The sequence below is a fragment of the Drosophila albomicans genome, chromosome X, assembly GCF_009650485.2.
Source record: "Drosophila albomicans strain 15112-1751.03 chromosome X, ASM965048v2, whole genome shotgun sequence".
In the NCBI taxonomy this organism is placed as follows: domain Eukaryota; kingdom Metazoa; phylum Arthropoda; class Insecta; order Diptera; family Drosophilidae; genus Drosophila; species Drosophila albomicans.
In genome coordinates this window covers 20,795,574-20,811,407 of record NC_047627.2, presented here as the reverse complement: position 1 = coordinate 20,811,407, position 15,834 = coordinate 20,795,574, and the positions used below count along the sequence as shown (strand labels likewise).

General features: G+C 33.2%; 1 protein-coding gene across 5 annotated transcripts in view; it reads left to right on the top strand.

Moving 5' to 3' along the window:
- Positions 1–15,834, top strand: part of LOC117573213 (scoloptoxin SSD14) — a 29,994-nt gene that overhangs the window by 2,336 nt on the left and 11,824 nt on the right. The window contains exon 1 of one of the 5 annotated variants that reach the window (XM_034256238.2): positions 6,601–6,892. The exons of 2 other annotated variants lie outside the window; for them this stretch is intronic. The gene's annotated coding sequence lies outside the window, so the exon portion shown is untranslated. Of the gene's footprint in view, positions 1–6,600; positions 6,901–7,759; positions 7,777–15,834 lie in introns of those variants that run through there. 2 more of the 5 variants (XM_034256248.2, XM_052001906.1) reach the window with 2 other exon arrangements.

Sequence of the window (15,834 nt, the reverse complement as noted above, 5' to 3'; positions counted from 1 at the left end):
TAAGAGATAATTTGCAATGAACGCATGAAAATTAAATGAATTTTCATTTTGGACGCAGAGCAGTAAATGTTTGATATGGGCGAAATTTATACAAAAGTTCAACGATAAATTTTGTGTGTTTTGTTATTGTTCCAATGTGATATTTATAGTTGTATATACTAGTAAATATGTATGTATGTATGTATGTATGTTTTGTGTTTTCTATGCTGCTATGCAGAACATTCGAGTACTTGTAATTAATGGCTAGTTTAACATCGAAGGCAATTGGCTTTGAAATTACTTCAAGGTTTCGTATAGATTTAATTGTATATTAGAATTGTTGTTGATTTAACTTATTGCTCGCACAAAAATTAACGAAAAACTATGGCTAACCTTGCGCATCACGCAATTCGAATGTTATTTCGTTAATATGCCACTTGGCCCATAAAGCATATCTACTTATAGCCAAGAATTCCATTCAATAGACCACAGATAATCCATCAAAGTGTACGTAAAAGACAAACAAAACTGTTGAGGGGCGACTGCACTAAAGGGGGTGAAGGCAATGGAAGGGGAATGGGGGAAGGAGGAGGTTGGCGTGATGGCGGGAAAGTGTTGGGTCACACGCTGCGTAATAAAGTAGCTGAACAGAAGAAAGATCTAAGTGTGTGCGTGTGTGTGTGTGTGTGTGTGTGCGGGGATTGTAAACAAATGTGTGATGCCTTTTGGCTTCAATGTGTGTCAGCACAAGCATTTGGAGGAGGCAGCTCAAAATAGTTGCAGGATGATGAGCAGAGGGGTGCAATGGGGACGATGCGATGGAGAAGGCGGAGAAGGGACGAGGAAGGGGACGGGGACAGGCCACATGAAAGAGCACCAGCAGCAGAAGCAGCACTAGCATCAACTAACAGAAGTGGAGCACTTTAAAAATGTTTCCTCAACTAATTAATGGGAATTCTAAGTGCGCTCATCATACATAGATACAAGTACAGACATACAGATGTTGAGATACACAGATACAGATACGGAGATACACAGATACTGAGATACAAATAACAAGATACCTCTATACAGATACAGATATATAGATACATATATAAAGATACAGATACAGAATCACAAATATACAGTTATGGAGATATACAGATACAAACATAAAGTTATTAATTTACAGATACCAAAATAACATACAGTTACAATTTACAAAGATTCTTAGGTACAGATACAAGGACCCATAGACAAATACATAGATACAGATACAAAGATGCAGATGCAAAGATACAAATACTCAGATATAAAGATTCACTTACAATGATACAGATGCAAAGATACACTTCCACAGTTACAGATAAACAGATTCAGATATGGATACAAAGATGCAGATACACAGATACAGATTCACAGGATCAGATACTTAGATGCAGTTATACAGATACAAAGATACAGATAAAAGTTTATATGTAGGCGCACAGATAAAAAGATTCAGATACACAGATACAGGTAAACAGATTCAGATACAGATGCAAACAAACAGATACAAGATATAGATACACGTATACAAAGATTCAGTAATATAGATAGTCATATGCAGAGATACACAGATACAAAGTTTCAGATACACAGATACAAAGATTTAGATACACAAATACAGATATAGAGATTTAGATCTAGATACAAAGAAATATACAGATACAAGTTTACAAATACATTGATACAAAGATTCAGTATTGCAGATGCAGATTCACAGAATTAGATACATAGATACATTTAAAGAGATACAAAGATACAGAAACTTATATGTCCAAATACACAGATACAAAGTTTCAGATACACAAATACAAATACATGTATAGAGATTCGGATCTAGATAAAAAGATACAAATGCAAGTTATAGATACACAGATACAAAGTGTCAGTATTATAGATACATTTTCACAGAATTAGATACATAGATGCGAATACACAGCTGCAAAGATACAGATACCCGTATACACAGATACAAAGTTTCAGATACACAGATACAAAGTTTCAGATACACAAATACAGATTCAGATCTAGATACAAAGATTCAGTAATACAGATGAACATTCACAGAATTAGATACATAGATACATTTACAGAGATAGAAATTCAGATCTAGATACAAAGATACAGATAGCCAGCTGCAGATACAACTATACAGAGATATAGACACACAAATGCAAAGATACAAATACATAGATACAAATAGACAGATACAGATGGTCTATATACCTTTTATTCTATGTTAACTGGTTGTCAAACTCCCACAACGTGCATTGCATTCGAAAAAAGTCAGTGATGAAGTCATGACGATGACGTCAGTGCAACAGAGAGTGCAACAGTTGCCACCAACGCAACGCAGTTGGAGTTGCAGTTGCACTTGAAGTTGCAATCACAGTTCACGCTTCAGTTATGCCACAGAGCGTGGTTAATCGCTGGCATTTTTATACCCGCTACCCGTAGGGTAGAAGGGTATTATAACTTTGTGCCGGCAGGAAATGTATGTAACAGGTAGAAGGAGGCATATCCGACCCTATAAAGTATTCTTGATCAGCGTCAACAGCCGAGACGATATAGCCATGTCCGTCTGTCCGTCTGTGTGTCTGTCCGTATGAAACACTGGATCTCAGAGACTATAAGAGATAGAGCTATAAGCATAACAGCATTTGTTATGTTTGCATGCAGATCAAGTTTGTTTCAAATTTTTGCCACGCCCACTTCCGCCCCCGTAAATCGAAAAAATCGATTAATTGTAAAGCTAGAATTGTGAATTTTGGTATATACAATAATAAATATAGTATTTATGATTCCTGAAAATTTGGTTGCGATCAGATAAAAATTGTGGAAGTTATTAAAGAAATACTTTTGTATGGGCAAAAACGCCTTACTGGGGACCTTAGTTGCTTTGGTTGACAATCTGGTATATTGTGCCGTCTATGGCAAACATACTATTTGGTATATTTTTAGTATTTTTTAAAAGTATTTTCGGTATATTTTGGAAATAATACCGCAATATTTTGCTCTTATTCAAAATGGGTAGCGGGTATCTCACAGTCGAGCACACTCGACTATAGCTTTCTTACTTGTTGATTATTAGTTTGTCTCACCTGTTTGATGAATCTGCAGCCCAGCCCGCAATTCATTAAGATGAAGATTTGCTGCCCACCCAAAATGAATGAAGATACTTCGCCCACACACGCACGTAGAGGCATTGAATGAGTGGATTAATTGATTTGCTGACAGCGATCTAAATATGTATGTATATACATATGTATCTATATACTTTATGTATTGTACTTTGTTACATCGTTGCGTTGTTGTTGCGCTGCCTTAAATGGTGAGCTTGGGTCAACTGCTGGGCGCAACTTCATTGATAGCTCGTTCGTTGAGGGAGAAGAGATCATTATGATTAGCTGCGTTTGTGACTTGTGATTTGTGACCCCAAGACCGCCCACACTTTATTTTTATTTTGTTTTATTTTGTTTTTTTGCGTAGCATTTTTCAAGTACAAAGCTCATCGCATTTCCATGTGGTAACTGTTTGCTGTATTTGCCGCTAATTTGTGCAATTTGTTGACACACATTTCAATGTTTTGCATGAGATTTACTCGCTCGCTTGGCCTGGCCTGGCACGCCATCGACATGCTTCCATGATTCCCCATCGCAGAGAGACAGAGAGAGAGCGTGAGAGAGAGAGAACGGTTAGCGGGGGAGTTGCAAGCGGAAATCTGAGGACGCCCACCAGCAATGCCAGATTTTTTGTTTTTTGTATTTTTGCGGCAGCTACTTGAAAGCGTCGTCAAACGTCATCACATCGTACTTTAAAACGTTGTTGTCGCTGCTCTGACTATACGAGTATGTACTATATAGAATATATATAAACTAAACTATCACATACTCGTAGTCAGAGGCAGATTTAATCTGCATTTCTACTGTCTACGTTCGCTTCCAATTCCAGTTCAAATTCAAATTCAAATTGTTGCTGGAGGTTAATTTGGCAGCTGAGAATTTAGAATGTGCCTTGAAGACAACTCAATCCATCATCTCCATATCACTTAACAGTTTCTATTTTCTATTTTCATTTTGAAAAAACCAGTTAAGTTAGCAACTTATTGTTTTAATTGTCATTTTCATAATTATGAAATTGCAAAGGCAATTTAATTAATGTCAAATTCAAATTAATCCTAAGAAACAATATTTAATTTCATTTGAAATGCATTTTAAATTCTAAATATATTATAAATATATATTTCATATATTTATTTTTTATTATTAGTATTTAAGGAACAAATATACAATTAAGTTAGGTGTAAATTCAAACTAATCCTGAAAAAGAAAATATTAAATTTAATTTGAAATTCATTTTAATTCGGAATATATCGTGTATTCATTTTCACCTCTTTTTCAATGGTTATAAAATTGTATTTATTCCAAAAATATTTTCATCTGGGAAACACAAAAAAAAACAAATTTGAATAATTCAGTGACTAAAAAAATTCACTAAGCACAACATTCTAATTTAACTTTTCTAACAAAACAAAACTAGAATTTCACTAGTTTTCATTATAGTCATTTTTCTATAAACAATTATAACTTAAATTTTATATATTTTAAATTGCTGAATTACATTTATATAAGAAGAATAAGTAATTGGTATAATTAATACTAGGGCCATATTTTTATGATCAATAAAAGAAAGGTGCATTTATTTTAATTAAGTTAACTAATTTGTATTTTTTTTATTGAATACAACGAAAATATTGTAAATTTTTCTATTCATTGTTATCCGAACTAACTAAATGTTTAGCAATATTATTGTTATTTCATTGAGACATTTGTTTTGCTGCTTCATTTGAAACGCTTGTTAGCATTTGTTCCACTACAACAAGAGTGACAAACATTCGTTATTATTTCTATTATATGATATTATATCATATTATATATCAAAATTATAATTTAATATTTGAGTAGTTTGAATTGTTATATATCAAAAAAGAATCAATATTTTCTTCAATCATTTAAATTGAGAACAAAAATAGAATTTCGCTAGTTTTCATTATTACAATTGTTTCCCTAAACAATTATAACTTAAATTTAATTTTAAATTGATGAATTACATTTTTTAATTATTAGCACAAAATATAATTTCACTAGTTTCCATAAATGCGATTATTTCTTTCAATAAATTACTGCTCAGTATGGAAATATTTAGATTCATTCAATTCATAAATTTTTTCTATAATTGCAATTATTTCCTTAAACAAATATAGCTCGATATTGTCATAAATGTTTAAAATTTTATTCTATACTATCATTGTTAATTAGTGAGGAAAAAAATATAATTTCACTAGTTTTCATAATTACGATTGTTTCTTTCAAAAATATACTACTGAATATGGATGTATTTCAAATTTTGAATCAAATTATGGAAACATTTCAAATAATTCGAGTAGAAGGCCTCCAGCAGCCAGTACTATTAAATGTAGTATTAAATACTCGATTTAATGTAATAAAATAAAAATACAAAATTTTAAATCAAATGAATTAAAAATGCATACAATTTTTCTATAATTGCAATTGTTTCCTTAAACAATTTTAACTCAATGTTGTAATAAATATTTGAAATGTTAATCCGCAATTATCATTGTCTGTGGTTGCTTAATTAAATTTTTTAATTTGTGCGAAAAGAAAAAGAATTTCACTGGTGCAAAAGAGTGAAAGAGAGAGACAGCAAAGAGATCAACTGAAAATGAATTGGAATTGACAAAAGGTCAAGTCAACTTGAAATTTATCAGTTTTATTGCCGCGTTGCCAAGTTCTTATTATGTGCTGCTGTCTATGGATTCGAGACACGCGACTGCTAATCGTTTGTGTAGTCTGTATGTGTGTATGTGTGTGTGTAAATTGTAATGATGATGTCATGATATAGTAGAGGGCGGCCCAAAATCTGACAGTTGATTCCTGAACCTTCTGCTAGAGTTGTGTGAAGAAGTGTGTGGGGTGAGCTGAAGGTTGGGGAAATGGGATTTTTGTCGTCAGTTTATCAACTTGTCGCTTCACTTTATGTATCCATTTTTGTGTGTCACTGTCAACAAATTGCTTTTAATGGCCGGCTGGCTGACTGACTGACTGGCTGCCTGGGTGGGTGGTTAGCTTAGCTTAGCTTGGGTGGCGCAGCTCAGTTTAGCTCAGTCTCCCCCACTCTCTACTCTCCACTCACCCTCGGGCAACGCGCAATCTTCGGTTTTGACGCCGCAAGCGTCGGCTTCATGTGACAATCACGGCCCTGTGTGTGTGTCCATTTGGGGGCTGCCTAATTTTTGTGATTTCCGCACGACAGCAGCAGCGGCAGCCAAATCGAGACTAACAATCGAAACTGCAACAACAACAACAGCAGCAACAGCAACGGCAACAGCAATTTGCACTGCAGCAGCTACAGCAGCAGCAACAACAAAGTGCGAACAAGTGCCTCAGCCTCATCGCTGACGCCGTCGCAGTCGCAGTCGCTGCCTCAGTCGCTGTCGCAGTTGACGCGCAACGTCGACGCTGCCGTTCAGTCGCGGCCGCAACACGCTTCGTTCTTAATTCAGTTGACCAGCAGCCGGAGCTGCGACGAGACACTCGACTACAAAACCAAAAAAAAAAAACAAGCAATAAAAAAGCCAAAATCAAATCTTGCAAGTTTTTGACAAATAATTATACAAAAGTTATCAATATAATCGCTTCAAAAACTTGACAATTATTCAGTGTTAACGCGCGTCGCGAAATATTCAAAAAACAAAAAAAGTTTCACGCGTTTTCAGTGCGTTTTTTTTTAAGGGAAAAACGCGCGCGCGTTTTTCTTGTGAACAATATTTTTTTTTTTAGTTTGGTTGCTGTTGGTTTTGACAAAGGTGAAAATGTGCGACATTAATTAATTAATATATATGAGAATTTGTATATAAATTTAGGCTTTATAATATACGTAATATTGTAATTTATTTATTTGTTCTTGGGCTATGCAGTTTTCTACATTTTTTTGTTTTTTGTTTTGCAATGTTTTCGTGCGTGTGCGTGTTTATGTTTGTTATATACTCGATTGTAGATATATGTTGGATGTCTTTGGTTGATGCTGTGGCCCGGCATTCGACGCCAGGTTCGCCCACTTGAAGCGAAACGCAGACGACGCACGTTCAACGAAAATAGCGACAAACGTTGGCGGCAGACAACAACAACAACGACAACTCAAATAGCAACAAGTCCAAGTCCAAGACAATAATCAAGAAATACGCATGAGAGTTCAATCTAGCTGGTTATTGGGAAAACACCCCTCAGCAAAGCCAAAAGCCAACACAAAGAGCCAACAGCAACAGGCAACTGGCAATTGGCAACTGGCAAAGAGACAAACAGACAACACACACATTTCGTTTATTGTTTGTCTATTTCTTTTTTTGCGCTTTGACTGCCAATAAATGAATAACTGAAAGGAATATGAAAGAAGAAAATATAAAATAAACTAAAATGCCAGACGCCAAAAGCAGACAACAAAAAAAAAAGAAGAAAACACTTGTTGAGATTTCAAATGCGCGTCGCTCACAGAAATGAAAATTATGAAAAATATTATATGTATATACATACATATAGATAAACGCGAGAGAATTGGCCAACAAACTAGACAGCAAAAGAAAAAAGAATAGACACAGACACAAAATAAAGACAACGGCAAAGAGAACGCTAAAGATGATAGCCAGAAGGAAAATTGAAATTAGTAAAAGTGTTTCGCTTCTGTTGTCGGCAGGTGAATTGTGTATCAAAGCTCCGAGAATCCGATATGAAAATATCAAAACGCAAAAGCATATTTTTCACTTTGGGGTTTTTCTTTCACTTGCAATCGTCATATACTATAGTTAATAAAATGTGCACAGATTAACTCTTCTTCAAACTTACGCAGAATTCATTTTGTGTTGGTATTTAAATATGATTTTGCCAATCAAAATAATTAAAAAACCATCAAATTTGATCATGTTTGCCATTTAATTATGTTGAACAGGTTTGTTTTATATATTTCTGTCTTAGTGATTCAACGAAAAAAGGGAAAAAGAAAAGGTTAAATACACTTGACATCTGACGTCTCCATACTTAATTCATTGTGTTTAGTATATTAAAAATACCAACCAAGTTCATGTCAATTACTTAATTCAACAATTTATTTTAGTTTGATTTCACAAATATTTTGTAAAGTTAACTAACAGATTATTTGCAACCGAAACAGTTTACGAAAAATATGAAACATTCTTAAAAAATTATTTAATAAAAAATGTATTAATCTATACTGTATATTTTTACTTTTGGCGCTCTCGTTATCATAAAGTTAATTTCTTCATATGGTGCCAAAACATTTTTTCATTCTAATCTGGCACATGCAAAGCTTTCAAATTTTGATATGAACAACATAAAATATATATAAATAATAATATAATAATAATATAAATAATATATACATACTTGGCAAAATTAAGCTAAGCTCTGATTATCAGAGTTTAATAGAGTCAGAACAAATAAAAGATATGTGTAGATGAAGTGAGCTTGTTGAGCATTCTTCGAGTTACAAATACATACATATAAACATACAATTGTACAACAAATTTGATAAAAATTTGGAAAATTATTATGTGCATTTTGTTTATTTTGCATACATTTAAAAATAAACAAAATGCACATAATAATTTTCCTAATTTTCATGTATGTTTATATGTATTATTTTATGCTCAAATATTTTTCGTATTTTTAGTATTCTTAAAATATTATTATAGTAATTTTAGAATTGATTAAAGTTAAAAAGATGATGTATTTTTGTAGCACAGTATTTTAATATTTGATCGAATTTCGGTACAGACAATAATAAATACAGTTTTTATGATTCTTGAAAATTTGATTGAGATCAGTTAAAAATTGTCGAAATTATATAAGAAATTCTTTTGTATGAACAAAAACGTTTTTGTTTTCATCTTAGTTGACAATTTGGTATATTTTTCACTCTATGGTATATTTTGAATGTAGTACTAAACTAATATACCAAATATAGACTTTTGCATATTTCTAGTATATTAATTTGTTACATTTTAAAATAAATGCCACACTAATTAGCTTTCATTAAAAATGGGTACCGGGTATTTCACAGTCAAACCCACTCGACGTTTTTACTTGTTTTATAAATGATTAAAGTTAAACAGATGAAGTTTTTTTTTATTATTATTGTTACAACTTTTATGAATGATTAAAGTAAAGCAGATGAAGTATTTTTTTAGTATTTTTTAGAAGTATATTTTAGTATTATTTTATAGTATTTTTAGAATTGATTGAAGTTAAATAGAATAAGTCACTTAAGCTACAATTTGGATTCATGTTTGCTATTCTGTGAATCAAGATATTAACAATCAAAAGTGGAGTAGCCAAACCGTTGCAAGTGTGAGTCACTAGCTTCGTTCTCTTTCTCTCTCTCTCTCTCTCTCTGTGTAGCTTAGCCTTCAGTTTGAGCCAGTTGAGTGCAGCTAAGTGCACTGAAAGAGTAGGAGAAGAACAAGTGTGACTAACTTTGAGTGGGGCACAGCATGCAGATAGCATTTGTGGATGTATAAAGAAGTTGAGTTCATTGATAGTCAGACCGTTTTTTATGGTATACAATTTTATACAATTCTCTTAGGACTTGAACAATGATAAGTCTTATTCAATATTGCTAATTTGACAGAGCATAAATTTGTATGGATTATCTGTTGGTTGCTGCTGCAGCTGCTGCTGTGGCTGCTGCTGTTGCTGCTGCTGCTGTCTGCGCTGTTATCTCAATGAGCTGCTGCCGGCAGTGTGCAGTGATAAGGCGAATTAAGATTCTTGGAAAGGGACACTGATTTGATAGCTAGTCAGAGCACAGCACGAATTATCGTTAAGAGTGTGTGTGTGTGTGTGTGTGCGAGTGTTTGAAGTCACTTATGTGACAGCAACAAACTTGAGGGTCAATTGTTAGCTCAAATCGCACATAGACTGTTTTTTGTTGTTGCTGTTGTTGTTGTTGTTGAATGGCAGCCACTTAATAGCCAGCCAGGCAGCTGCATCCCAAGCAACAGCAGCAACTCGACAATAGCAACAGTTAAATCAACAGTAATATAGACTCTCTCTCTCTCTCGCTTGTTACACTTTTGCAGCTGTTGAATCGGTGGAGAAGGTGGGGGGGAGGGGACATATCCGGTGGGATTCGGGGATCATAATATCGGTTGTGCTGTGCACGCTGATTGTTGACAACTTAATCAACATTTGAGTATAACAATCTAAGGCATATTCTATAAATACAACACACGCTGCGGCTATGTAGCTATGTGCAGCTAATAAGCCTATCAATCTCTCTCTCTCTCGCTCTCTCTCTCTCTCAGACTAGCAAATATATATATGTATATTTGGATTTATATGTGGACTTTATTTATGTAGAATGCTGCCGCATGTGGACTATATAACATTCAGTTTAGTATATATGTATGTATAAACGTCCCTGAACTTTGGGCGCTCTCCAATTTGCACTGTCACGAATTGCGAATGTGTCAAAACGAGATCAGATGAGATGAGTTTGTGTGTTTCGTTGCGTTGCGTTGTCACGCAAAGTAGATCAATGCAAGATCTTTGTCTTTGTCTCCGGAAGAAGGTGCATGGGAACTGGAATGAATATGCACAACAACTGAATTCGAAATAACCGATTCTTGTTTGTTTCAGCATTTTCTGACCTCAATTTTGTAATAGATTTATTTTCAAAACTTTTATTTTTAGTTGACATCTTTTTCTCAGTGTACGACGGATAGCGTCGAATATACAATTTCTAAGGGGGTTTTCCACTCGCTGATTATTCAATTACTTTGCAAATCTTTCGTTTTATTTATTTTGTCAACTTTTTGATTAGGTTCATTTTACTAGTCGACTTTCGGATACACACACATTTGCGTATATTAGTTAAAAGTCCGCAACTTTTCTTAGAAAAAAAAAAAAACAATTCCGACGCTCAACGCTCTTTAAGGGTTGCGGGAGAAAAACCCAAAAAAAAAACAAAAATTTCGAAATTTATGCTTACAAGTGTTTGAGTGAATAAATGACTTTCTCTTGTGGCGAATACTTATCCTGAAAATGTAGTAAGAAATTTACCAATTAATTCAGTAATACTTGCTTACAAGTGGCTTCATCTTGTGGAGAGTACTTAGCTTGGAAATTTAGCAAGAAATTTTATAAATGAATGCCTGAATTTTTGCTTAAAAGCGACTTTTTCTTGTGGCGAGTACTAAGCTAGGAAATGTAGCTAGAAATATAGAAATTAATGCAGTAAATTTGGCATATAAATGGCTTCATCTTGTGGTGAATACTTAGCTCGGAAATTTAGCTTTAAATATAAAAATTAATGCAATAAATTTGGCATATAAATGGCTTCATCTTGTGGCGAATACTTAGCTTGGAAATTAAGCTAGAAATTTAGTAAATTAATGCCTGCATTTTTGCTTAAAAGTGACTTCATCTTGTGGGAAATACTTAGCCTGAAAATGTAGTAAGAAATTTACAAATTAATGCAGTAATTCTTGATTACAAGTGGCTTTATCTTGTGGCGAGTACTTAGCTTGAAAATTTAGCTAGAAATTTGACAAATAAATGCCTGAATTTTTGCTTAAAAGTGACTTCATCTTGTGTGAATACTTAGCTAGGAAATTTAGCTAGAAATTTAATAAATTAATGCAATAAATTTGGCATATAAATGGCTTCATTTTGTGGCAAATACTTAGCTTGGAAATTTAGCTAGAAATATAAAACTTATGGCTTAGGAAAAGACATTTTATTTAAAGCATTTTTGTAATATAGAATTGCGAACAAATAAATATAAATGGCTTCCTTTGTGAATTTTTTTTTTATCTGTGTTAAGGTCTGCAATTGAGTTGTCATAAAAGTATTCAAATGATAATAGCGCAATTAATCGGTTGCCAAATGTTCAGTTTACACAGTCACAGTGCTGTGCAAAAGTATGCGACACATCGATATGCTCAACTCGAAATTATGTTCATGTGCTGAAACTTTTGCCTAATTAGATGTGCAAACATTTGGAAATTTTCAAGCGTTTTTTTTCGATTTATCGAAGGTCGCTTTATAGACACACACGATTTGCCCATAGATCATAGCTCATATTATGTGCTCTGTGCATACTTTGAGTTTCCTCACGAAACGTTTGGGTAATTAAATCAACCGCCAATTTGACAGACGCGACATTAAAATGCATGAAGACAAACAAGCGATCAAATAAATCAAAGGGCGAACATCGATGGGTTTTGGTTTTGGTTTTGGTTGGGGTTTGCTTTTCTATTTCTATTTGTGTTTCTCTTTTGAGTTTGTGTAATGGAAACCAGACGGAGACGCAAGACGCAAGACGCTCAAGGCTGTTGACAAAAAACGCAGCAAAGCATTTCCAAAAAACAAAAATTCCTCATTGAGTTACGACCTTAGACACAAGTTGCAATTGTCTCAAAACCAAAACAACTAAGCGCAATGCAATTGCATCCCATTTGCAAATTTTGTGCAACAAGTGTAAAAACACAACAACAACAACGAATGGCAACAGCTGCATCGTAAGTTGCAACTGCAATTTGCAGTTTTATTGTTGCCGCTGCTGCTGTGAAATTTATGTGGACCGAGTATGAATATAGTATGAGTATTATGCCTATGCGTACATGCGACTATTCTAATTGTGCGATAGCCTCAACTGTCTAGCTGACCCCATTGGATTTATGAGCCCCGTTCTCCCCGTTCCCCACTCCGTTCTTACCGCCGCTACGCCCTCGCATTTGTCACGCCCCCTTATTCGTGCATCATCCATCAACGCCAAGTCAAAAGTACAACAACAGAAAATAAAAAACATGAAACAATTATGAATAGATGGCGAGTGATATGCGAAGCGCGTGTACGCTATAAAATAATCAGCGCAAAAAAAGGGAAATACAAGAATGGAACACGATAAATAGAAGTTTATAAATTACAACGCAATTTAAGTTCACAAAATATAAATTTTTATCAAATACTTTTTGAAATAATTCAGTTTCTTCATACATAAACTGTTTTTTTTTTTAGTTCTAATAATAAACAAGGAAAGTTAAGCTCAGAAAATATCTATTTATATCAAATATTATTAGACACAATTCAGTTTATTCATACATAAAATATTTTTCTTTTTTATTTGTACTTCTATTTTTTAATCAAAATTATGAATTATTACTTTTGACTTGTTTACAATGAACAAAAAGTTAAGTTCAGAAAATATCCCTTTTTCATTATACACATTTAGAAACAATTCATTTTGTTCATAGTATAAATATTATATTTAATTTATATTTTTTTTCATCAAAATTAATTAATAATCAATAGATTATGATTTCTTATGAAACTACACAAAATTAATGAAAATTATGATCACTTATGATTTTTAATCAAACTACTCAAAATTATTCTTTATTAATCATGAAAATAAAAACAAATCCAAGTTTTGAAAATCAGGATAGTTTCTCAATAAGTTTAATTTAATGCTATTCTCTCTCTTCTATCGAAGTTCTAAGTGTTTGATATTTTCATTCTGATATTTTCATACTAATATATTTATATAGTGATTCCAAGAAATTGGTTGTGTCAGGCACATACTCTTATGTTATGTAGTACTCTACTATATATGTATATTCTGCCGGTCACAATAAAACGACACTTTACAAAGTGTCTTCATGATAGTCACACACATCGGAAGAGGGAATTGCTTGCATAAAACCACACACGAACAGACGTTTATGACATCGCCTTACATCATGCATTTATGTGTATAGTGAATGCGGTTTGTCACGCTTTTTTTTTAATGTGTGTCACATATTTCAGGACAACATTGTACAACTCCAGTCAGTAGCGCATCTCGTATATGAACACAATAGAATATTGTAATTGTATGATTATAATAATGGTAATGAAAGGTAGCATAGAGGACCTACTTAGCTTCCAATTTGCATAAAATTAACGGGCATTAGTGTAGATCGATGAAATTTTGAACGTAGCTGCCTATTTCTGATATTGTATTTCTTTGTGTTGATGCTCAAGTGAGAGATTTAGTCAAAAGAAAGAGCTTAATATACTAAAACTTGAATAGAGGTAAACTTGTATATTGTATATGCTAATTACTATATATTATATACTATATATACTATATACCAATATACTAAGACTTCAATATACTTAGGTGCCAGCCATTGACATAGTATGCTGTCGGTAAGCATTTAGTCATAGTAGTACTATATCGATATACCAAATATAACCTTTGGTATATTTGAGTATTTTTGGAATATTAATTTGGTATGTTTTTAGAATATGGGTTTACTGAAGATGGGTAGTGAATATCAGTATTTTTTTTCGGAATTTAGTATTTTGTCGGTATTTTAATTTGGTTTATTTGTAGAATATGGTATTATTGCGTAGCGAGCACACTCGATTGTAGCTTTCATACTTGTCTTAGGTATTTTCGTGGATTTGTTGCTAAGTAAATTCAATTATTTTTGAATAGCTATTTTAAACTTAATTATTAAGCATACCTTTTTAAAGTTATTAATTTTCTATGTTAATATTTGGACTGAGGTCTGATGGCAAATCAACATTCATCAGTCAGCGCAAAGCACTTTATATACGATATACACATTTTATTATGATAAGATCATGAATATACTATAAATACTCAATAGTAAATTCATGGAAATAAAACAATTAACTATCAGAGTCGAGACTATAGAGATACATACATACAGTTTTATTGCATAGAAAGTGCAATTTGAAAATATATTTTGAAGAACGAAAGTTCTACGTTGCCAAATCTGTTTACATTTTGTGTGGTATAATTGCCAATAATTGCATCGCTTTAGTGGCACAGAAATTCTTTGCGCATCGAAAAGGAAAACTTGGAAAAGTTGAAAGCGTGCCGCGTACATTAAGTTCTTTATTTTTCTAATAAAATGGGCAGTTATGCAAAGTGTGATTGTGTTGCCAATTGGCAATTGGCGCACCTTCGCATTGGTTGCCTTGAGAATCGAACATGCCAATCACGTGTTTCGCTTAATCGCCTCATGTCATAATCATAATCATGACATTAAAATCAAATGGATTGGCTGGAAGTGCGGCATCGTTTCTCATATTTATGTAGGGTTCGTAGCAAGGCGATTGCTTTTTTTTTTTTGATACCCGGTACCCATAGGGTAGAAGGGTATTACATTGAAGGGTATTTATAAGGAGGCACCTATGAAAAAGATATGTATATTCTTGATCACCATCAGCAGACGAGATGATCTCCATTTAAACACCTAGATCCCAGAGACTTTAAGAGATATATATATAACAAATATAGCCTTCCATATATTTTAGTATTTTTTCAGTGTATTATTTTGGTATATTTTTAAGGTATGGTTTTATTTTTATTTATCTTTCAGTCGAGCATACTTAACTGCTTTCTTACATCTTTTTCCTGATAATTCGGTTGTGATTAAATTCAAATAGTAAAAGTTTAATTTAGCTATTTTTTTTTGTATGGCAAAAAACGGCATTGAAATATGGTTTAGTTGTTTTGGCTGACAATCTGGTATATTTTCCTCTCTAGTATATTTTTCTTGGAGAAGATACCAAATAAAGTCGTCAGTATAATTTCAATATTTTTGTTATATTAATATGTTATATTTTAAAATTATTAGCTTTCATTAAAAATGGGTAGCGGGTGTTTCACAGTCGAGCACACTTGACTGTAGCTTTCGTATTTGCTTTTTTGTCTTCG